Raw genomic sequence first — 24,333 nt, 5'->3', positions numbered from 1 at the left:
TTGAGCTGCAGGAGTTGCTTGTATATTTTTGAGATTAATTTTTTGTCCATTGCTTCGTTTGCTATTATTTTCTCCCATTCTGAAGGCTGTCTTTTCACCTTGATTATAGTTTCCTTTTTTGTGCAGAAGCTTTTAATTGTAATTAGGTCCCATTTGTTTATTTTTGCTTTTATTTCCAATATTCTGGGAGATGGGTCATAGAGGATTCTGCTGTGATTTATGTCAGAGAGTGTTTTGCCTTTGTTTTCCTCTAGCAGTTTTATAGTTTCTGGTCTCACGTGTAGATCTTTAATCCATTTTGAGTTTATTTTAGTGTATGGTGTTAGAAAGTGTTCTAGTTTCATTCTTTTACAAGTGGTTGACCAGTTTTCCCAGCACCACTTGTTAAAGAGGTTGTCTTTTCTCCATTGTATATTCTTGCCTCCTTTGTCAAAGATTAAAGTGTCCATAGATGCGTGGATTTATCTCTGGGCTTTCTTTTTGTTTCATTGATCTATATTGCTGTTTTTGTGCCAGTACCATACTGTCTTGATGACTGTAGCTTTGTAGTAGAGCCTGAAGTCAGGCAGGTTGATTTCTCCAGTTCCATTCTTCTTTCTCAAGATTGCTTTGGCTATTTGAGTTTTTTTTGTATTTCCATACAAATTGTGAAATTATTTGTTCTAGTCTGAAAAATACCATTTGTACCTTGATAGGGATTGCATTGAATCTATAGATTCCTTTGGGTAGTATACTCATTTTCACTACATTGATTCTTCTGATCCATGGACACAGCCAGCTTTAAAAATGTATATTCTGAGGTAAATTTTTATTGTATTGAATTAGATCTCCTTTTAACATATAGCTGTAGATCACATCTTCCATTTTTAAAGAGAAATATAGTGTGTATGTGAAAAAAATTCTAATCCACTGACAAATGCTATTTTAGTACTTTGAGAACATTTTTAAGATCTAAGTAGAAAACCTATGAAATCTAAAAAGTGTGAGAACCTCATAAAAAAGTGTGAAAACTGGAATTTATATCAACATTATAATTTCTTCTGTTCTTTGTTTTTATTTTATCTTTGTTTTTATTTAAAAATTAAGTAGAAATACTGTTATACAGAGTGATTTCCAATGATTGCTAAAATGTTTTGTGACTGTGTCCTTTTCGGATTAATAGGCTTCAATGTTAATATACACAGTTATTAATAAAAGCAGGTTTATTATGCATGCTTACATAGTCTATTATTAATGGAGAATATTTAGATTTGACACATTAAACCTTGCCACAATTTGCATAGGTTCCTTCCTACTTTTAGATGGGAATTGGCAATCCAGAGCCCTCAGGCCAAGTCTAGCTCACCTCTTCATTTGTAAATAAAGCTTTAATGGAACATAACCATCCCTGCTTTCATGCTGCCCTGGCAAAGTTTAGTAGGTGAAACAGAGACTTCTGACCACAAGTCATAAAAATATTTCCTAGCTGGTTTTTTAGAGGGAAAAAAAATATGTGTTGACCCTTGCTTTAAAATCTTTTTCTGGGATCCAAGGCAAAAAACTTACTGGGTGATTCCTTGAGGAAATGGAGAGAGTTTGTTAGTTCTCTATTTGCAAAGTAAAATGATGATAAAAGAAGCTCTTTTAAAATGGGAACATCTAAAAAGTCACTTTCATTTAGGATTTAAGGGAAAACTTATTTAGCACAAGTTCAGTTTAGTTTGTTTTAGAAGAATTTAAGTGTGGTCCAAGCTTGTCTTGGGCTTCCTTTATAACTCAGCTGGTAAAGAATCTGCCCACAATGCAGGAGACCTGGGTTCGATCCCTGGGTTGAGAAGATCCCCTGGAGAAGGGAAAGGCTACCCACTCCAGTATTCTGGCCTGGAGAATTCCATGGACTGTATGGTGCATGGGGTCACAAAGAGTCCAACATGACTAAATAACTTGCAACATTGTCTTTGAATGCACTCAAGTGATCTAAAAAAAAAAAAAAAAATGACAAATCTAACATGTTATCATCTAATAATATAGCGAGCAAATCACTACAGAATGAGAGACATATTTACACACACACACACATGTGCATATGCAGTTGTAGACACAGTGTCACACACACTCAGGCACAATCTTTTAAAGCAGGTGAGCCCTGTATTCTCGCCTTTTATTCATATATTCATGGCATCCCACAAAAGCACAGGGTCCCAAAAGAAATGAGAAAACTAAATCAAACTTGATTACAAAACCAATGGTCTCACCCATGGAGCATTTAATTTTCAAAATAGAAAAAAGAAAATGTTTATAATTAGGTTTTGAGGCTCAGATCCCACACATGAATTCCACTTCAGTCTTTCAAGTTTAGTGTAAATGTGGGTATCTAAAATGCTATGAGTTTAAGTGGTTTTGAGTTCTGTAATAGAACATTTGAGCATTGTTCTCAGAGGAAATGCTTCCTGGCAGAGCGTCAGTGAAAGAATATGTGATTGCAGGGAGATTAGGAATTCCGATTGCATTAGGTTTTCATCATTCTGTTGGATAGGGCTGCTGCCAGTGCTGTGTCAAAAAGAGTGACAGATCGGTATCTGCATCCATTGCGAAAGCCGAAGATGGAGGTGGTTGTATATGTTTAACATAGTAATACATTATTTTCTTGGGGATCAGATATAATAGTAATATTGAAACCATTTTTTGGACTCGTTTTATATTCTGTTGTGGTTAAAACATATGGTACTTTTATTTATTATCCTCTAAATAAACATTAGCTACTTTCAATGTTATTAGAGAAGTTGCTGAGTATAAATAGAATACCAAGCTATTTTCCTTACTTAGAAAGAAGGTATATGTTCACTACCGGTTTTTTAAAGAAGGAAACACTCTCCATTGATCAGTTACCACAAAGGACAATAAAGATCTTGTAATGATATTCTGTGCCTGTTTTCCTGTCTTTAATCTGAGGAGTCTACAAAGAAAGCATACATTCCATACGTTTTCACAAGGGTAAGAATATGCATGCATGCTAAATCACTTCTGTTGTGTCCAGCTCTGTGCGACCCTATGGACTATAGCCCACCAGGTTCCTCTGTCCATGGGAATCTCCAGGCAAGAATACTGGTGTGGATTGCCATGCCCTCCTCCAGGGGGCCTTACTGACCCAGGGATCCAAACTTATGTCTCCTGTATGGGCAGGCAGGTTCTTTACTACAAGTGCCACCTGGGAAGCCCTGGATAAGAATATGTATGTATATAAATAAATCTGGTTTCCTTATCATATAGTTAAATAGTAATTTTATACATTAAATGCAGATAAATGCTTTTGTTGCTTTAAAATGCTGATATTATTAAATTCAGTTCAGTTCAGTCGCTCAGTCATGTCCAGCTCTTTGCAATACCATGGCCTGCAGCACGCCAGGCCTCCCAGTCCATCACCAACTTCCGGAGTTTACTCAAACTCATGTCCATTAAGTCAGCGATGCCATCCAACCATCTCATCCTCTGTTGTCCCCTTCTCCTCCTGCCTTCAATGTTTCACAACATCAGGATCATTTCCAATGAGTCAGTTCTTTGCATCAGGTGGCCAAAATGCTAGAGTTCCAGCTTTGGTATCAGTCCTTCCAATGAATATTCAGGACTGATTTCCTTTAGGATGGACTGGTTGGATCTCCTTGCAGTCCAAGGGACTTTCAAGAGTCTTCTCCACATGACAGTTCAAAAGCACCAATACTTCAGTGCTCAGCTTTTTTATAGTCCAATTCTTACATCCAAACACAGCTACTGGAAAAACCGTAGCCTTGACTAGACGGACCTTTGTTGGCAAAGTAATGTCTCTGCTTTTTAATAAGCTGTCTAGGTTGGTCATAGCTTTTCTTCCAAGGATCAAGTGTCTTTTAGTTTCATGGTTTCAGTCACCATCTGCAGTGATTTTGGAGCTCCCCAAAATAAAGTCTGTCACTGTTTCCTCTGTTTCCTATCTATTTGCCATGAAGTGGTTGGACCAGATGCCATGTTCTTAGTTTTCTGAATATTGAGTTCCAAGCCAACTTTTTCACTTTCCTCCTTCACTTTCATCAGTAGGCACTTTAGTTCTTCACTTTCTGCCACTGGGTGATGTCATCTGCATATTTGAGGTTATTGATATTTCTCCCAGAAATCTTGATTCCAGTTTGTGCTTCATCAAGTCCAGCATCTCTCATGATGTACTCTGCATATAAGTTAAATAAGCAGGGTGACAATATAAAGCCTTGATGTACTCCTATCCTGATTTGTAACCAGTCTGTTGTTCCATGTCCAGTTGTAACTGTTGCTTCTTTACCTGCATATGGATTTCTCAGGAGGCAGGTAAGGTGGTCTGGTATTCCCATCATTTGAAGAATTTTCCACAGTTTGTGGTGATCCACACAGTCAAAGGCTTCGACATAGTCAATAAAGCAGAAGTAGATGTTGTTCTGTAATTCTTTCACTTTTATGATAATACAACAGATATTGGCCATTTGATCTCCAGCTCCTCTGCCTTTTCTAAATACAGCTTAAAATTCTGGAAGTTCACGGTTCATGTACTGTTGAAGCCTGTCTTGGAGAATTTTGAGCATTACTTTGCTAGCGTCTGAGATGAGTGCAATTGTATGGTAGTTTGAGCATTCTTTGGCATTTCCTTTCTTCGGGATTAGAACGAAAAGTGAAATTTCCAGTCCTGTGGCCACTGCTGAGTTTTTCAAATTTGCTGGCATATTGAGTGCAGGTCTTTCACAACATCATCTTTTTGGATTTGAAATAGCTCCACTGGAATTCCATCACCTCCACTAGCTTTGGTCATAGCGATGCTTCCTAAGGCCCTCTTGACTTCACATTCCAGGTTGTCTGGCTCTAGGTGAGTGATCATATCATCATTATTATCTGGGTCGTGGAGATCTTTTTTGAACAGTTCTGTGTATTCTTGCCACCTCTTCTTAATATTTTCTGCTTCTGTTAGGTCCATAACATTTCTGTCCTTTATGGTGCCCATCTTTGTGTGAAATGTTCCTTTGGTATCTCTCATTTTCTTGAAGAGATCTCTAGTCTTTCCCATTCTAATGCTTTCCTCTACTTCTTTGCACTGATCTCTGAGGAAGGCTTTCTTATCTCTCCTTGCTACTCTTTGGAACTCTGCATTCAGATGGATATATCTTTCCTTTTCTCCTTTGCCTTTCACTTCTCTTGTTTTCTTACATATTTGTAAGGCCTCCTCAGACAACCATTTTGCCTTTTTGCATTTCTTCTCTTGGGAATGGTCTTGATCACTGCCTCCTGCATAATATCATCAACCTCTGTCCATAGTTCTTCAGGCACTCTGTCTATCAGATCTAATCCCTTGAATCTATTTGTTACTTCCACTGTATAGTTGTAAGGGATTTGATTTAGGTCATAACTAAATGGTCTAGTGGTTGTCACTACTTTCTTCAATCTAAGTCTGAATTTGTCAATAAGGAGTTCATGATCTGAAGAGATGGGAATACCTGACCACCTAACTTGACTCTTGAGAAATCTATATGCAGGTCAGGAAGCAACAGTTACAACGGGATATGGAACAACAGACTGGTTCCAAATAGGAACAGGAGTATGTCAAGGCTATATATTGTCACCCTGCTTATTTAACTTATATGCAGAGTACATCATGAGAAACGCTGGGCTGGAAGAAGCACAAGCTGGAATCAGATTGCCAGGAGAAATATCAATAACCACAGGTATTCAGATGACACGACCCTTATGGCAGAAAGTGAAGAAGAACTAAAAAGCCTCTCGATGAAAGTGAAAGAGGAGAATGAAAGAGTTGGCTCAATGCTCAACATTCAGGAAACTAAGATCATAGCATCTAGTCCCATCACTTCATGGCAACTAGATGAGAAAACAGTGGAAACAGTGACAGAATTTATTTATTTATTTATTTTTGGCTACAATACTACTGCAGATGGTGACTGCAGCCATAAATTTCAAAAACACTTGCTCCTTGGAAGAAAAGTTATGACCAACCTAAACAGCATATTAAAATGCAGAGGCATTGCTTGGCCAATGAAGGTCCATCTAGTCAAGGCTATGGTTTTTCCAGTGGTCATGTATGAATGTGAGAGTTGGACTAAAAAGAAAACTGAGAGCAGAAGAATCGATGCTTTTGAACTGTGGTGTTGGAGAAGACTCTTGAGAGTCCCTTGGACTACAAGGAGATCCAACCAGTCCATCCTAAAGGAAATCAGTCCTGAATATTCATTGGAAGGACTAATGCTGAAGCTGAAACTTCCATACATTGGCCACCTGATGTGAAGAAGTGATTCATTAGAAAAGACCCTGACGCTGGGAAAGATTGAAGGCGAGAGGAGAAAGGGATGATAGAGGATGAGATGGCCGCATGGCTTCACTGACTCGATGGACATGAGTTTGAGTGTACTCCGGTAGTTGCTGATGGAATGGGAGGCCTGGCGTGCTGCAGCACATGGGGTCGCAAAGAGTCAGACATGACTGGTTGACTGAGCTGAACTGATCTGAGTCACAGTCGGCTCCCGGTCTTGTTTTTGATGATTCTATAGAGCTTCTCCATCTTTGGCTGCAAAGAATATAATCAATCTGATTTCAGTATTGACCATCTGGTGATGTCCATGTGTGGAGTTTTACCTTGTGTTGTTGGAAGAGGGTGTTTGCTATGACCAGTGTGTCCTCTTGCAAAACTCTGTTTGCCTTTGCCCTGCTTAATTCTATACTCCAAGGTCAGATTTTCCCATTACTCCAGGTATTTCTTGACTTTTCCTACTTTTGCATTCCAGTCCCCTATAACAAAAATAAATCTTTTATTGAGTGTTAGTTCTAGAAGGCCTAGTAGGTCTTCATAGAACCATTCAACTTCAGCTTCAGTATTACTGAAGGTTGGGGCATAGACTTGGATTTCTGTGATATTGAATGGTTTGCCTTGAAAATGAACAGAGATCATTCTGTCGTTTTTGAGATTGCATCCAAGTACTGCACTTTGGACTCTTTTGTTGACTAAGATGGCTACTCCATTTCTTCCAAGGAATTCCTGCCCACAGTAGTAGATATAATGGTCAACTGAGTTAAATTCACCCATTCCAGTGCATTTTAGGTTGCTGACTCCTAAAATGTCGATGTTCACTCTTGCTGTCTCCTGTTTGACCACTTCCAATTTGCTTTGATTCATGGACCTAACATTCCAGGTTCCTATACAATATTGTTCTTCACAGCATCTGACTTACTTCCATCACCAGTCACATCCACGTCTCATTGTTGTTTTTCCATTGGCTCTGTCTCTTCTTTCTTTCTGGTGTTATTTCTCCACTGATCTCCAGTAGCATATTGGGCCCCTAGCGACCAGGGGAGTTCATCTTTCAATGTCCTATCTTTTTGCCTTTTCATACTGTTCATGGGGTTCCCAAGGCAAGAATACTGAAGTGGCTTGCCATTCCCTTCTCCAGTGGACCATGTTTTGTCAGAACTCTCCACCATGACCCGTCCATCTTGGGTGGCTCTACAAGGCATGGCTCATAGTTTCATTGAGTTAGACAAGGCTGTGGTCCATGTGATCAGATTGGTTAGTTTTCTGTGATGTTTTCAGTCTGTCTGCCCTCTGATGGAGAAGGATAAGAGGCTTATGGAAGCTTCCTGAAGGGTGGAGACTGACTCAGGGGGAAGCTGGGTCTTGTTTTGATGGGCAAGGCCATGATCAGTAAATCTTTAATCTAATTTTCTGTAGAAGTGTGGGGCTGTGTTTCCTCCCTATTATTTGACCTGAGGCCACACTATGGTGCAGGTAATGAAGATAATGGTGACCTTCTTCAAAAGGTCCCATGCATGCACTGCTACACTCAGTGCCCCCAGCCCTGCAGCAGGCCACCGCTGACCCATGCCTCCACCAGAGACTCCTGGACACTCACGGGTAAGTCTGGGTCAGTGTCTTGTGGGGTCACTGCTCCTTTCTCCTGGGTCCTGGTGCACACAGGGTTTTGTTTGTGCCCTCCCAGAGTCTGTTTCCCCAGTCCTGTGTAAGTTCTGGTGGCTCTATGGTGGGGTTAATGATGACCTCCTCCCATAGGGCTTATGCCACCCAGGTCTACTGCACCCAGAGTCCTGGCCCCGCAGCGGCCCACTGCTGACCTGTACCTCCTAAGGAGACACCCAAATATAGTTTTGTCTCAGTCTCTGTGGGGTCTCTGGGTCCTGGTGTGCACAAGGTATGTTTGAGCCCTCTGAGTGCCTCTGGTGGGTATGGGGTTTGATTCTAAATGCAGTTTTACCCCCCCCCCCCCCCACCATCAGACTAGGGCTTCTCCTTTGCCCTTGGACGTGGAATATCTCCTCAAAGTTGCTCCAGCATCCCTAGTACTTTTCTTTATCTCTGTGTGTGTGTGTGTGTGTGTGTGTGTGTGTATGTGTGTGTGTTTTAATTAGGTTTATAGATTCCATGCTTATGAAAAAAAAACCCCAAACCAAAGAGATAACTTTTAAGAATACAATGTACTTACTACACTTAAATAAATTTTACTAATAAAGAGCACACAAAGATACTGCAAACGTTTCAGTATCAATATTGTTAAAGAGTCTTTAAGAATGTCACAGACTTGAGAATTGTATAAAAAGATAAAGATAGGAGAAGTATATTGTTGTCTATTTGCACCAGGCTTTTGGAAACTTTCAGAATAGTGATGCTTGGGCCATTGTGTTAGGGAGGAAAAGGAGGGAGTTCAACCTCTAGTGAATCAAGGGCTTATGTGTTTTGATTCTCTGGCTAAGATTCAGCTGAAGTCATTTGTGATAGGTAAGCTTTCAGTGAAAGTATGGTGTATGTAACCAAATTGTCCTTTTAAATATCAAATAATTATTTATACTGTCTATTTTTTCAAGTATGGCTCTGCTATTTAAAGAAAGTAACCTTGCTCATTCAAGATGTCTTTTGGGGAACTGACATTAACAATTTGGTGCATTACATTACTTGATTCTAATATTTTTGTATAAACTTTATTTGGTCACTGTATGCTTTATAATTTTCCCAGGTGGAGGTAGTTGTGTTTCTATCTTACTTCCCTAATTTTTGAAATTTTAGTGAGACTTTTTATCCAGGAATTTTTTACTCATTAAGTCTTCATATGAGAAACTCAGATTAAGGAATAAGCTATGAACTAATGTAATTTAAAAACTCAGCTTTTTAAATCTCAGTGTTTCTAAAATGTATTTGAAGACCTAATGATTTGTTTTGTCTCTCTATTGTGGACCATTATTTGAGGAGAGTGTTGAGGAAGGACACATAGGACAACAGGGGAAAATTAAAATGTGTTATTTATTATGAGGGGAAGCCTGGGTGTAAGAAATAAGTACTTAAATTATTCTGAATTCTCATATTAAATTTAGATAACATTTTAGTTGATGTTTTAAGTACTATATTGGGGCCTTATTTTCTCCATGTGTTTATAATTTTAATGGAAGGACAGAATTGGTTGCCTTGAAAATTCCTAAGCACTTTCATAATAGGAAACAGTACAGAAGTTAATAAATATTTTGATAAAGCTTATATTATAAATCCCTTCAAAAGTAGTGAGCCTCTTTATTTCATACAGAACTTTTCAAAGACCTTTGCCTACATTAGACCTGTCGTTCCATTATTTTAATTTTCTCTTTAAAATAGTTTGAAAACGAACCTCTATTATATGTATTGACAAGTTTATGATAGAAAATAGTTTACATGTTTATTATGTGATGAATGATTGAAAAAGGAATCATGATGTATCCCTGAGAATGTAATAAATATTAGTGTTCTGACTACCATTAAAAGACAAATTTGATTTTGAGATTCAATATAAATAATATACATTCAGATACACGGATAAGTTTGAGCATACTCACATTTTCATTTTCAAATAATATTGCAAAATATAAATTATATTTCATATGTTTCTAAGTAAACTGCATTACTGCAATAGATATTAGCTATATGAAGAATTATTTATATTGTCTTTTTAAAATTTCTTGAATTAATTCCAGATTTATTTTTATAATGGACCCTTTAATTATATTGCATATAAAATAAAATTTATACACATTTGAATAGTACCTAGGATGGCATCATGAACACTAGGAAATTTAAATAATTTCTTATGCCTCCTTGGACTCAGTTCAGTTCAGTTCAGTTCAGCTCAGTTGTGTCTGACTCTTTGCGACCCCATGAACCGCAGCACGCCAGGCCTCCCTCCCATCACAAACTCCTGGAGTTTACTCAAACTCATGTCCATCGACTCAGTGATGCCATCCAGCCATCTCATCCTCTGTCATCCCCTACTCCTCCTGCCCTCAGTCTTTCCCAGCATCAGGGTCTTTTCAAATGAGTCAGCTCTTCTCATCAGGTGGCCAAAGTATTGGAGTTTCAGCTTCAGCATCAGTCCTTCCAGTGAACACCCAGGACTGATCTCCTTTAGGATGGACTGGTTGGATCTCCTTGCAGTCCAAGGGACTCTCGAGAGTCTTCTCCAACACCACAGTTCAAACGCATCAATTCTTCAGAGCTCAGCTTTCTTTATAGTCCAACTCTCACATCCATACATGACCACTGGAAAAACCATAGCCTTGACTAGATGGACCTTTGTTGGCAACGTAATGTCTCTGCTTTTTAATATGCTATCTAGGTTAGTAACAAATTTCCATCCAAGGAGTAGGCATCTTTTAATTTCATGGCTACAATCACCATCTGCAGTGATTTTGGAGCCCCCCAAAATAAAGTGGCTACTGTTTCCACTGTTTCCCCATCTATTTCCCATGAAATGATAGGACCAGATGCCATGATCTTAGTTTTCTGAATGTTGAGCTTTAAGTCAACTTTTTCACTCTCCTCTTTCACTTTCATCAAGAGGCTTTTTAGTTCCTCTTCACTTTCTGCCATAAGGGTGGTGTCATCTGCGTATCTGAGGTTATTGATATTTCTCCCGGAAATCTTGAATCCAGCTTTTTCTTCCTCCAGGCCAGCATTTCTCATGATGTACACTGCATATAAGTTAAATAAGCAGGGTGACAATATACAGCCTTGATGTACTCCGTTTCCTATTTGGAACCAGTCTGTTGTTCCATGTCCAGTTCTAACTTTTGCTTCCTGACCTGTATATAGCTTTCTCAAGAGGCAGTTCAGGTGGTCTGGTATGCCCATCTCTTTCAGAATTTTCCACAGTTTATTGTGATCCACACAGCCAAAGGCTTTGGCATAGTCAATAAAGCAGATAGATGTTTTTTCTGGAACTCTCTTGCTTTTTCGATGATCCAGCAGATATTGGCAATTTGATCTCTGGTTCCTCTGCCTTTTCTAAAACCAGCTTGAACATCTGCAAGTTCATGGTTCACGTATTGCTGAAGCCTGGCTTGGAGAATTTTGAGCATTACTTTACTAGTGTGTGAGATGAATGCTATTGTGAGGTAGTTCTTTGGCATTGCCTTTCTTTGGGATTGGAATGAAAACTGACCTTTTCCAGTCCTGTGGCCACTGCTGAGTTTTCCAAATTTGCTGGTACATTGAGTGCAACACTTTTATAGCATCATCTTTCAGGATTTGAAATAACTCAACTGGAATTCCATCACCTCCACTAGCTTTGCTTGTAGTGATGCTTTCTAAGGCCCACTTGACTTCACATTCCAGGATGTCTGGCTCTAGGTGAGTGATCACACCATCATGATTATATAGGTCATGAAGATCTTTTTTGTACAGTTCTTCTGTGTATTCTTGCCACCTCTTCTTAATATCTTCTGCTTCTGTTAGGTCCATACCATTTCTTTCCTTTATCGAGCTCATCTTTGCATGAAATGTTCCCTTGGTATCTCTAATTTTCTTGAAGAGATCTCTAGCCTTTCCCATTCTGTTTTCCTTCTTGGACTATGTGAGTATAAAGTAAATACTTATAATCTTAGTTTTATGAGTATTTTGGATTATTTATAGACAAACAGAATAAGACGATTTTTGCTGTAGTATTTATAGAGAGCATGGGATGACTTGGAAAATACAGAAAAACCATTGGCAAATTTTCATAATACTTAAACACCATCATCTATTTCAGTATTTTATGACTAGCTGGAACAGTGTTGACCACTATCTTTGGATGAAATAGGACAAGCCACATTAAATGTGTTATGACTTATTTGTGAACCTGTGCAGAAAGTGTAATTTATCACTTTTTAATGCCAAATTGTAATTGTTGTTCACAACATCTGTTTTTTAGTAGTATAATATTACTCATCCATGCTCAAGCCCCATACTGAAGTTATGTATTAAAATTTTTTCCTTTTCTTTAGACCTAATAAATAAATTGTATTCCTTCAAAAATGTCTCCTTATATTGAAATTTCTCTTGCTTTTACACTGCAATCACTTTGATCTAGGATTTCACAGTCCCATGTTGATACAATGCAAGAGACACAGGGCCAATTCCTAGGTTGGGAAGAATCCCCAGAGTAGGAAGTGGAAACCCATTCCAGTATTCTTGCCTTGGAAATCCTATGGACAGAAGAGCATGGTGGGCTAGAGTCCTTGGGATCACAAAGGGTCAGACACAACCGAGTGACTAAACTTGCAATGAAACAACAGCAATCACAATAATTACTTAATTATAAATGTCCTCCCTGCCCAGTTCTTTCTGGTTTCTGCAGGTCAGATGTTTAAAATGGATCAGCAGGATTGAATTTCTACTAGAGGCTTTAGGGGAGAATATATTCCCTTACCTTTTATATCTTCTGCATGCTGCCTGCACTTCTTGGCTTATGGCCCCATTCTCCATCTTTGAGGCAACCAGCAGTGAAGTGAAGTTGCTCAGTCTATCTGACTCTTATTCCATGGAATTCCTTCTCTGGGGGAATCTTCTCAACCCAGGAATCCAACCCAGGTCTCCCTCATTGCAGGCAGATTCTGTACTAGCTGAACCACAAGGGAAGCCCAAGAATACTGCAGTCGGCAACCTATCCCTTCACCAGTGGATCTTCCTGACTGAGGAATCAAACCGGGGTCTCCTGCATTGCAGGCGGATTCTTAACCAACTGAGGTATTAGGGCTAAGTCCTTAGAGCATCTTCTAAACTCTCTTTCTCTCTGCTTCTGTTGTCTTGTCAGCTTTTCTCTAATTTTGGCCCTACTTTCTCCTCTTACAATGACTCTTGTGATCACATTGAGCCCACCCCTAAAAATCTTACATAGTTTTCCCATCTCAGTAACATTTGGAGAAGGCAATGGCACCCCACTCCAGTACTCTGGCCTGGAAAATCCCATGGACAGAGGAGCCTGGTAGGCTTCAGTCCATGGGATCGCTAAGAGTCGGATACAACTGAGCGATTTCACTTGCACTTTTCACTTTTATGCATTGGAGAAGGAAATGGCAACGCACTCCAGTGTTCTTGCCTGGAGAATCCCAGGGACGGTGGAGCCTGGTGGGCTGTCGTCTATGGGGTCACACAGAGTCGGACACGACTGAAGCGAGTTAACAGAAGCAGCAGCAGCAGCAGTAATAACCTTAGCTTAATCACATCTATGGCAACTTGTGGCTCAGACGGTAAAGTATGCGCCTGCAATGCGGGAGACCTTGGTTCGATCCCTGGGTCGGGAAGAACCCCTGGAGAAGGGAAATGGCAACCCACTCCAGTACTCTTGCATGGAACATCCCATGGACAGAGGAGCCTTGTATGTTACAGCCCATGGGGTCGCAAAGAGTCTGACATGACTGAGAGATTTCACTTCACTTTAATCACATCTTAAAAGTCCTTTCATTTTACCTTTTTTCCATGTAAGGCCATGTATTCACAAGCTTTAGGAACCTTAAGGGGCCTCTTTCAGGGATAAGGGCATCATGTAAAGTATAGAAAAGAGCCATTACTTACCTAGAGAACAAAGACAATCTCTTTATCTCACTGCACCAGAATCATATCTTGATTCATCATGTAGTTATCTGTTCCTTTTCTTATTCTCTCCCATTTTTATGGTGAGAGATATTTTCTTTTTTTCAAGAAAAAGTAAGAATTCAAATAAATTATCAATTTTAGTACTCCATTAATAAGTTTTGTAGTAGGATCATTTTCCCCTCTTGGGAGTTGAAACAAAATATTCCTCAGGAAAGTAGGTAAGAAAAACAAAAATGGCCATCAGCAACAAGTAGGAGAGGTAGGATAAGGGCAAGGGCATCAGAAGGAGACAGGAGATGAATGGAAGGAACTAAGAGGAAGACTCATTTCAGAGTTCTCCTTGTACTTTCCTGTACCAAATCATCATTTTGCAAAAACCAGTTGCTCTAGATTCTCAGGAAGTTTTAAGAACTGCTGAACAAGGGTAGGGTTTTTGGATAACTTGTGTATATAGTTGCATGTAGAGTTACAGTGATTGTAGACCATGGTAGGATTAGACTAATCCTTGAGGAATTCCCCTGTGAATCAGAGCAATGATGAACACCATGCATGATGCAGTATCATTCAAGGTTATTAAATCAAAGCACTTTCTGACTTTATACTTTAATATTTTCCTACACAAATACTGTATTACAGCAATATTGTTACACAATATTTCCATAGTGATAGGATTACTCATGTTCTTTTGAGTGTAAACATTTCTGTTCTCTGAATTGTTCTTTCCTTTTTTGTCCACCTATCTCTGATACACCCATAGTCCCACTGAGTGATTGTAAGTACAGTCTTTTCCATGGAGGTCTTCCTAAAATTTTATTTTATTTTTAATATAAATTTATTTGTTTTAATTGGAGGCTAACTACTTTACAATATTGTATTGGTTTTGCCATACATTGACTTGAATCCACCATGGGTGTACATATGTTTTCCATCCGAATACCCCTCCCACCTCCCTCCCCATCCCATCCTTCTGGGTCATCCCAGTGCACCAGCCCCGAGCACCCTGTCTCATGCATCGAACCTGGACTGGCGATTCGTTTCACATATGATAATTTACATGTTTCAGTGCCATTCTCCCAAATCATCCCACCCTCGCCCTCTCCCACAGAGTCCAAAAGACTGTTCTAAACATCTGTCTCTTTCACTGTCTCGCATGTAGGGTTATCGTTACCATCTTTCTAAATTCCATATATATGCGTTAGTATACTGTATTGGTGTTTTTCTCTCTGGCTTACTTCACTCTGTATAATAGGCTCTGGTTTCATCCACCTCATTAGAACTGATTCAAATGAATTCTTTTTAATGGCTGAGTAATATTCCATGGTGTATATGTACCACAGCTTTCTTATCCATTCGTCTGCTGATGAACATCTAGGTTGCTTCCATGTCCTGGCTATTGTAAACAGTGCTGCGATGAACATTGGGGTACACGTGTCTCTTTCAGTTCTGGTTTCCTCGGTGTGTATGCCCAGCTGTGGGATTGCTGGGTCATATGGCAGTTCTATTTCCAGTTTTTTAAGAAATCTCCACACTGTTCTCCATAGCAGCTGTACTAGTTTGCATTCCCACCAACAGTGTAAGAGGGTTCCCTTTTCTCCACACCCTCTCCAGCATTTATTGCTAGTAGACTTTTGGATAGCAGCCATCCTGACTGGTGTGAAATGGTACCTCATTGAGGTTTTGATTTGCATTTCTCTGATAATGAATGATGTGGAGCATCTTTTCATGTGTTTGTTAGCCATCTGTATGTCTTCCTTGGAGAAATGTCTGTTCAGTTCTTTGGCCCATTTTTTGATTGGGTCATTTATTTTTCTGGAATTGAGCTGCAGGAGTTGCTTGTATATTTTTGAGATTTTAGTTTGATTTTTTTTAATGATTTATCAATCTCTCCAAAACTCTCAATATTCTAGAAATGTATAATTTGCTCAAAACTGTTTATCTGAAATATAAAAGTAGACATGAAAGTGCCACAGATGCCAAATTTGAGAACAATGCTTTATATAATGGTTTCAGGTAAGAAATAAGAAATTTTAGAATTAGAATTTCTCCCTTTGTAAGACCTAATGAAGAAATGGGTATTGACAATGATCATGACTGGCTATTAATATCACTGTTAAAAAAAGACAAGTCATGTAATAGCTTCTAATGAAAAAAATAGTATCAAATGTCTACATAAGTGTTTTCCAATAAAAATATAATCCCAGACACATTCTAATTAACACAGTAAATTAAATGGCCACACTTAAAAAGTAAAACAGAATCAATGAATTTAATTTTAATAGCTAAAATCTACCTTCAATAATTTAAAAACTACCTTCAGCAAGGAAAAGTTCCTCAAATATATGAAATAACAAACAGGTTATCTAGTTTAAAAGTACCACTGCCTTAAAAGTACCAATGATTGATTGATTGGTTGATAGATTGATTTAACTTCAGCTGTATTGAAGTATATAAAGTTATAGTATAATTAAAGGGTACATCACAGTGATTATGTGTGTATATATATGTACAGATATATATATACATTATGAAATAATTCCTTTCATTTAGTTAGAAGTATCTAGGATTTGAAGTGGCAAGTCTTAAAAAGAGCCAACTTAAAAGTAAATATTTACAAAAACTAAAATCAAGGTATCCTGTCTTATTACATCATGGCAAAGAAAAAGGGAAAAGGTGCAAGTAGTGACAGATTTCTTCTTGCACTCTAAAATCACTGAGGATGGTCACTGCAGCCATGAAATCAGAAGACCTTTGCTTCTCGAAGGAAACCTATGACAAACCTAGACAGTATGTCAAAAAGCAGAGACATTACTCTGCCAACACAGGTCCATATAGTCAAGGCTATGGTCTTCCCAGTGGTCACACACAATTGTGAGAGCTGGACCATACAGAAGGCTGATTGATGAAGAATTGATGCTTTTGAACTGTGGTGCTGGTGAAGATTCCTGAGACTTCCTTGGACAACAAAGAGATCAAACCAGTCAATCTTAAGGGAAATAAACCCTGAATACTCATTGAAAGGACCGATGCTGAAGATGAAACGCCAGTATTTTAGTCATCTGATGTGAACATCTGACTCATTGGAAAAAGTCCCTGATGCTAGGAAAGATTGAGAGCAGAAAGAGAAGGGGCATTAGAGGATGAGATGGCTGGATGGCATCACCAATGCAATGGACATGAACTTGGGCAAACTTCAAGAGATGCTGGGGGACAGAGGGGCTGCAAATGCAGTCCATGGGGTCACAAAGAATCGGACACGACTGGTGACTGAACAACAACAATGTCTAGGATTTGAAGTGGCAAGTCTTGAAAAGATACCCTTTCTGGGAATCAAATTCTGAAAGCAAGGAAATTTCCTTTGATGATAAAGTAAGCAAAATAGAAAAACTTATGGTAATGCTAAACAAACAAACAAACAAAAATGCTGGAAGACACACAGCTGCTCCCTCAATACCAAAATGAACAAGTCACTGTAGAAGCAGACATTGGCTGCACGAACAGAAAATGCTGTTAACTAAGATTCTTCTTGTTCTTCTTCTCAATGTGTCAGCAAATTTGGAAAACTTGGCAGTGGCCACAGGACCGGAAAAGGTTAGTTTTCATTCCAATCCCAAAGAAAGGCAATGCCAAAGAATGCTCAAACTACTGCACAATTGCACTCATCTCACACGCTAGTAAAGTAATGCTCAAAATTCTCCAAGCCAGGCTTCAGCAATACCTGAACCGTGAACTTACAGATGTTCAAGCTGGTATTAGAAAAGGCAGAGGAACCAGAGATCAAATTGCCAACATCCATTGGATCATCAAAAGAGCAAGAGAGTTCCAGAAAAAACATCTATTTTTGCTTTATTGACTATGCCAAAGCCTTGACTGCGTGGATCACCACAAACTGTGGAAAATTCTGAAAGAGATGGGCATACCAGCCAATTTACCTGCTTCTTGAGACATCTGTATGCAGATCAGGAAGCAACCATTAGAATTGGACATGGAACAACAGACTGGTTCCAAATAGGAAAAGGAGTACGCCAAGGCTATATATTGTCACTGTGCTTATTTAACTTATATGCAGAGCACATCATGAGAAACGCTGGGCTGGATGAAGCACAAGCTGAAATCAAGATTGCTGGGAGAAATATCAATAACCTCAGATATGCAGATGACACTACCCTTATGGCAGTAAGAAAAGAACTAAAGAGCTTCTTGATGAAAGTGAAAGAGGAGAGTGGAAAAGTTGGCTTAAAGCTCAACATTCAGAAAATGAAGATCATGGATACCATGGTCCCATTGCTTCATGGCAAATAGATGGGGAAAATCCTGAAAGTTAATATTCCAGTAGTCTAGTCACCAGTTTATCAGCTATGACTTGAACTGTTTGGCTCTCAGTATGGGCTTAGTAGGGTAACTATTATATTAACAAAAGAAACTTTATTTTTCAAAAGAATTTTTATTTTATCAATATAGTATTGAATTGTGTTAAAACTATTTAATATCTTGTCCAAAGTCTCTTATGGAATGATTAATGTAATGAATTTCTCTGAGATTCTAATACTAGAAATATTTTCCATTGAAAAATTAGACTGCCCTTTTATTAGACAATGACCATTTTGTAACAAAATATATCTCTTTCTTACCTTATCTTGTATAAATGCTAGAGCAAAACTTTTGTGCTAAATTTCTTCTAGGTTTTCTGGTACAATAGGCTCCCAACACATCCATCTCTTTCATGTGTTTCAGCATACATTTTAGTCTAATAAACCCAGAGTGCCTACTTTTTTTTTTTTTTTGTAGCTTAACTCAACTTCTTATTGGAAGCATTTGTAGCTTTGGTATTGTGATTTATAATAAAAATGTGCATTTAGTTCTTCAAATAACCAAAATATATTTCTTGTATATATCTGATTTTTCCCATAGTTTCTGATTCCCCAAATTTTTGAATTTCCTAGAAGTTGAGAGGTACGAAGGTATTTCTTGCTATTTTAGGTGGCTTTTGGACCCCACCTAAGGAGAGCTGGTTACAAGGAGAATCAACTGTGTAATTAGAAAGTCGGAACTTTCACTTCTGCCCCCTGGCCTTCAAGGTGAGGGGAGAGGTTGGCGTTTGAAACAATTACCAGCTGTCAATTAGTTAATTAATCATCACTATGAATAAAGAATCTGCAAAGTCCCAAGAAGACAGTGTTTTGAACACATGGAGGTTTGAGAGACTGGGGTGCCTGGAGAAGGCCTGGAGGTTCTACCACACCCCTTTCACCACACCCCTTCCACATACTTTGCCCTATGCATCACTTCTCTTGCTTTTCCTGAGTTATATCATTTTATAATAAACCAGTGATCTAGTAAGTAATATGTTCTATGAGCTGTTATTTAATCTACCTCAAGGAGGGTGTCTTTAGAAATTCCAATTTGTAGCTGATGAGCAGCACAAATTACCTGGGCTTTTGATTGGCATCTGAAGGATGCTGAGTCCTTTTGTGGGGCTGAATCCTTTCCCTGTGGAATCTGATTCTGTTTCTGGGTAGGTAGTGTCAACATTTGAATTAAATATTTGGACACTTGACATGATGAATTTCCAATCATTTCTAGAGTTGATGATTAAGCTTTTGACATAGACTGTTTAAGTTATATTCCCAAATTCCTACAAGTGTTATCTAGCCAAACTGAGGTCTGCTACCTTGGGCACAATAAAGTCAATCTCCTGATCCCTGTGTGGTGCAGGGACACACAGCCTTTACTCTAAGGCACCAACAGGAAGTCTTGGACAGCTAGGGCTCAAAAGCCCAGACTACCAGATGAGTTTCAGGAAAGCATTGTTAAAGGCAAGGTGAGGGAAGGGAGTCCCAGAGTATGAGATCAGCTTGTGCATGACTTTCTAATTGGTTGTTGGTGAGGTAACAGGGTGGTTGACATTATCAATTCTTAGGCACCAGTAGGCCCGGAGGCTATGTGCTCCTGGTCATCAAGTAGCTAATATCTTCCATTTAGTGGAGGTTTTAATATCTGTGAAACAACTCAAAAAATGTGCATCAAGTACTACTATCTATGTACTTCAGAGTATGCTGTCCAGGTACTTCAGAAAGGATCTAAAGCAGAGGATATGTTGGGGAGGGAACCCATAGTGTTCTAACCCATAGAGACGCTATCTTGGGAACCCATAGAGTCTTAAACAAGGCTCTGGTAAAATCTGATTTTGATTTCTGGCATCTGAATTGAAATCTTGTATCCTTAACCACTAATGCAGCTTTATAGGTACTGTTAGGCAGATGGAAATTGTATTGAGACTATAGAACAAAGATACTCCCTAAAAAAAAAGCATAATATGTAATTTTCTATACTTCCTGAAGCACTTTGTTTCAAAGGTAAACGATTTTACCTATTACATTATGTGATAAAGACCCTACATAAAGTTTATTTTAGCTTTAAAACATTTATTGGTTGGTGTTGGGATTTAAACACATGCTTTTGCTAAGATTGTGTCTGCAGTGTTTTGAGACACCTGGCTAATTCAGTAAAATAACTCAAAGAAATTCAAGCTGTATTAGTATACATGCATATATACTATTTTTACACTGATTGAAGTTTTTCAATTTTCAGATAATTGTACTGTGGATGTAGTATCACATCACTCTGCCATTGGGTTTAATGATATTACCACAAAGAACTTAAAATCTGCAGACTTATCTTGCCAGTACCCCATTTCTTAGCATCTTAATATTCATCAAGGTGCTCCAGTTTCTGATCCTCCCTCATCCCATAGGATGAAAGTGAAACAGCTGTTGCCAATTCATAGCATATGGACTTATCTTTTTCATTACAATATATTTCCATCTGAACACATTGGAACCTCTTATAGTGAAGTGTTTTTCTTCATAATCCAAATAACTGGAACACAAAAAGACCTACTAAAAAAGATGCATAATTTGTTAGTTGTATTTCCTTACAATGTTCTGAGTTTTACAAATGCTTAAAATATATAGTAACTACTGTTACATTTTTCCTCGATGTTATAGGGAAGAAAAGTTAACTACATATTTAACATTGCAAAGACATATGTTTGATAGCTGACTTTTGGCATCAAAAAGAATCCCTTCAATATCAATGATTGCTCTATGGAAGTTTGGGGAATATCTACACTAAAAAGACTAAGAAAGGAAATCAATGATAAGTTTTTCATGATAAAAGAATTTTTCTTCAATTTTACTTCATCAAAAACATCATTAGCAATGGAAAAGTAGCAAACTTTTCTTTTTGTCAGATGATTAATGTATTTTTATAATTAATACACTTATTTCAGATTCTCTTTAAATGTGAAATGTAAATCTAATATACTCTTAAATTTTCATTCATTTGAATTTAATCAATTGCTAGTAAATTATATCTTAGTGATTTATAATCTACACACAAATATTGTTTGACATAACCAAACAAATGATAACAAAATCTGCTATTTATGTTGTTTCCAATTAAAGTACTAAATATTATTATTTAATAAATATTTTAAAAATTAATAATATTTGACACCAAAGAAAAACTTCATGGGAACAATCATGTTTGTTTATTTACTGCTATAATCTAAGATCTAGAATAAACTTCAACAACACAAATACTTGCATGATTTGGGAAATTATCAGGAATACCATCAAGGAAAGTTAGATTTTGATTGGCGAATGATAGGCATTGTTTTCTTCAATGCTGACAGCATTTTGCCATTCTAAGTTAAAAAAGAGACCTCTTAATGTATATTTTTATCAACTGTGAAATTTAGTATTTTTAATGCAAATATCTAAAAACATCAAAACATTTTAAAATGAGATAATTTTAATTAGTATGCTTCACTTGAATAATTGAATATTTTCAAAATATTTTGTGAGAGTAATCAATTGTTTATTTCAGTCAGGAAAGTATCATTATTTTTGAGATAGTTACAGTGAAAGATAATGTAAGAGTAATTTGAGTCTTGGCAGTCAGAGAATGAGAAAAAAGTGAATGGAGAATATTTATAGGTAAAAATAAGTTGTCAGTGGAAAAATATAGTGTTCTTTTTTGTAAACAAGCAAAGCTGTTGAAGAAGAAAATTAAACCAAAACTGCCATACCAATAACAGCAAGCATAGCTTAACTTTCCCCGTTTTAAAAAGTGAATTGTAATCAAGAGCTGACAAACAAATGCTACTACTAAATAGATATTCAATTGATAGAAGAGGAAATTGCACCGGTTCAAATGTTAGCATGTGAGACAGCAACCACCAATGCAAAAGACAGGAGATATGTTTCTTGGAAAGCTAAGGAGCTGCTGCCTGAGAGGAAAGCAAGAATAACCCCTGATGTCTTCTACTTCAGCCAGAAAATGGGAGGATGAAACCATGGATGTAGCTGAGATAAATAGAGATCAGGAAGGAATTATAAATATGTAGTCAAATCTGCGTAGTCACTGCATAGTTTTATATTATTTTCTACTATGTCTATTTTATTAACTTGTTGACATGTATTTTTGCTACTGTAGTTATTCCAAGAAGAAATAAGACTATGTCATATTGGCATGCAGTTTTTTGAAACTAATAACTTAGAGAAAAGTTTAAAAATGAAAATATACAGACTTTAAATAATTGTATTTTTCAGCTAAAGTAATACTTTGATAATTATAGTAATACTATTATACTAAATAGTATTATCTAAAAATTATATTATTCCAAGTATTATAGGTAGGTGTTTATATGCATATATATGTTTTTGTCTATGACAATAAAAAACTTTCAAATTTTCCAGCTTGGAGAAACAGGCTGTGCATATTAAAGATATAGTTTATATTTTTAATTGAATTCAAATTTATTCCTAAAACTAAATTTGCTAGAGGGGGACAAAGGCTCTAATAGAAGAATGGAACTTGTTACAGAGGTCAGAATTTGCTTTCTAAATCCACTCAACAGACATGTATATTAGATTTGCCCATTGTTAAAATGTATAGGATTCCCATTAAACTTGTCTTTATTTCCATCTCATACACAATCCTCCAACCCATAAATCAAAGGAAAAGGAATAAAGATATAAACAAAGAGAACACTAAAGGAGGCATCATTGAATAGAAGATATCAACATGATTTAAGAAGATGGAACAAACGAGGAGAAATGACTTTTCTAGCAGCATGGAATAATTTGAAATCAACCCGGTTTGATAAAACCAAGTGGATATCTAACACTCATGTTCACTTAAATGACTTTTCAAGTTACTCAAAATAAAGCAAAAATCCTATACAGAACCCAGCCCGGCTTGATCTGCTTCCCATTACATCTCTGACCATGTTGCCAGTCTTCTCCCATGCATTTACTTTACTCCAACCACTGAGGTTCCCCGTGAATCTGACACACACCAGTTAGGCTTCTGCCTCAAAGGCTTGCATTTCCTTGTCTCTCTGAGAGGAAGGATCTCAGAGCATCACCATGGCTAGCCAACTCACTTTCACATGTCCTCTCTTTATTCAAAAGCCACAGAGATTCTCTGAGGCCATTCCGGCTAAAACCTCAACTCCACCTCCATCCCATGTCATCCTTGCATGGTCTGTTTTGTATTCCTGGCAATTATAATTGACCAGTATACTATGCATGTTACTTATTTCTTGTACATATTATTCTTCTCCCATGATACAATGAAGACTACATTAGAGAAAAGTATATGATTCTTATCACGGCTGTAAGTGTCTGAAATACTGTCTAGAACATGGTATAATCTTAATAAAGATGTGATGAATAAAGGATCTTTTTAAATGTAATTGGATACTTGCCTGATGAACATTGAGAGGTATTTTTTTGTTTTGTTTTTAAATATAGAACATTTTGGTTTTATTCTGGTTTTATACAGATAAAATTGACATACAGCACAATGTGTAAGTTTATGTAATATATCACATGATTTGACTGACATATATCATGAATTGATGACCACATTGAGAGTTTTTAAAATATATTTTTCAAAAGTATTATAATACCACAATGTTGAAAATTTCCCAATGCCTTTACTCTTCAAAACTGACTTTGAAAATGCCAACCTCATTTTAGCACTGCCTTCTCTCTACTCTCCACAGACAGAGACACTGAATAGTTTTTAAGGATCTGCATTATCTGTACTGTTATGTCCATCTTCCACAGGAAATTTTGTATTTAAAAGGCTCCAGATCAGTTGATGGAGAAGGAAATGGCAACCCACTCCAGTATTCTTGCCTGGAGAATCCTGTGGACAGAGGAGCCTGGTGGGCTGCCGTCTATGGGGTCACAGAGAGTCAGACATGACTGAAGCGACTTAGCAGCAGAAGCAGCAGCAGATCAGTTGAACACTGGTTAGGGGACATTGAATCAGCATTAGCCCTTCCATTTTTTATTGTTATATTCTGATAAATTATACATAATATGCAAAAAATAACTATTATCTGTCACAGAAAAATTAAACAAATGGTCTATTCATGTAAGCAGAAATTAAAAGAT

At 37.6% G+C, this 24,333-nt stretch overlaps 1 long non-coding RNA gene across 1 annotated transcript in view; it reads left to right on the top strand.

Annotated features, from left to right (window-relative positions):
* LOC122687573 overlaps positions 1 to 23,486 on the top strand; it is a 53,024-nt gene extending 29,538 nt beyond the window's left edge. Inside the window, exon 4 of the long non-coding RNA XR_006339175.1 lies at positions 22,886 to 23,486. This is a non-coding gene — a long non-coding RNA (uncharacterized LOC122687573). The remainder of the gene's footprint in view (positions 1 to 22,885) is intronic.
* The last annotated feature ends 847 nt before the right edge of the window (positions 23,487 to 24,333 follow it).

The sequence above is a fragment of the Cervus elaphus genome, chromosome 31 (assembly GCF_910594005.1).
Source record: "Cervus elaphus chromosome 31, mCerEla1.1, whole genome shotgun sequence".
NCBI lineage: Eukaryota > Metazoa > Chordata > Mammalia > Artiodactyla > Cervidae > Cervus > Cervus elaphus.
Note: the sequence above shows the minus strand (reverse complement) of the source record. Positions and strands in the feature narration are given on the sequence as shown.